Source organism: Coregonus lavaretus, assembly GCF_964263955.1.
Source record: "Coregonus lavaretus genome assembly, chromosome: 10".
In the NCBI taxonomy this organism is placed as follows: Eukaryota; Metazoa; Chordata; class Actinopteri; order Salmoniformes; family Salmonidae; genus Coregonus; species Coregonus lavaretus.
The window spans coordinates 32,885,388-32,886,049 of NC_139997.1; positions in this window are offsets into that span (position 1 = coordinate 32,885,388).

Consider the following 662-nt stretch of genomic DNA (forward strand, 5'->3'; position numbering starts at 1 on the left):
CTTAAATATGGAATGTTCCTTAGGCCCACTGAAGGACCCACAATAACCCATGTGTGAATTCTTACTTGCCTAACAAAAATATGTTCACGTGATTGGAGACAGTTTCCCTTGTTTCCTCAGTTTGACTGCTCATGTCAGTTATTTACCAGGTAGGCTAAACGTGTCTGGCGTGGCCACCCTTCCAATCCTGTCTCCTAAAGTAGCCTAAACAACTAGGCCTGGGCTAACCATAGTGACCTGTTAGGCATGTTTGACCTGTTCAGCTTTAATGCCCTTACGAAAAAAGATTGTAGTCAGAGTGTAGTATAACTGCAGTACACTGCAGTATGCTGCAAATACTGCGTCCAAAATAAAAAAAGGTATTTACTGCAGTAATTTTGCGGTGTAACTGCAGTTAGAGTGCTGTAGTTATTGTGCAATTACTGCGTCCAAAATACCACAGACGACTGCAGTTACTGCACTTTAATCTTTTTTTGTAAGGGTGGTGCTAAAAGTAAAACATCTATAAGAATTTCATAACGGGGCGGGCTGTCAGATAAGATGGAAATGGTCAAAACACGACTGTTGATCGCTGCCGACATCACGTGACTGTCCAGTAATACACACGCTTAGACAGTGACAGTGCCAGTCCAGTGTTAACAGTGCTTGCCTCCTTCAGGCCG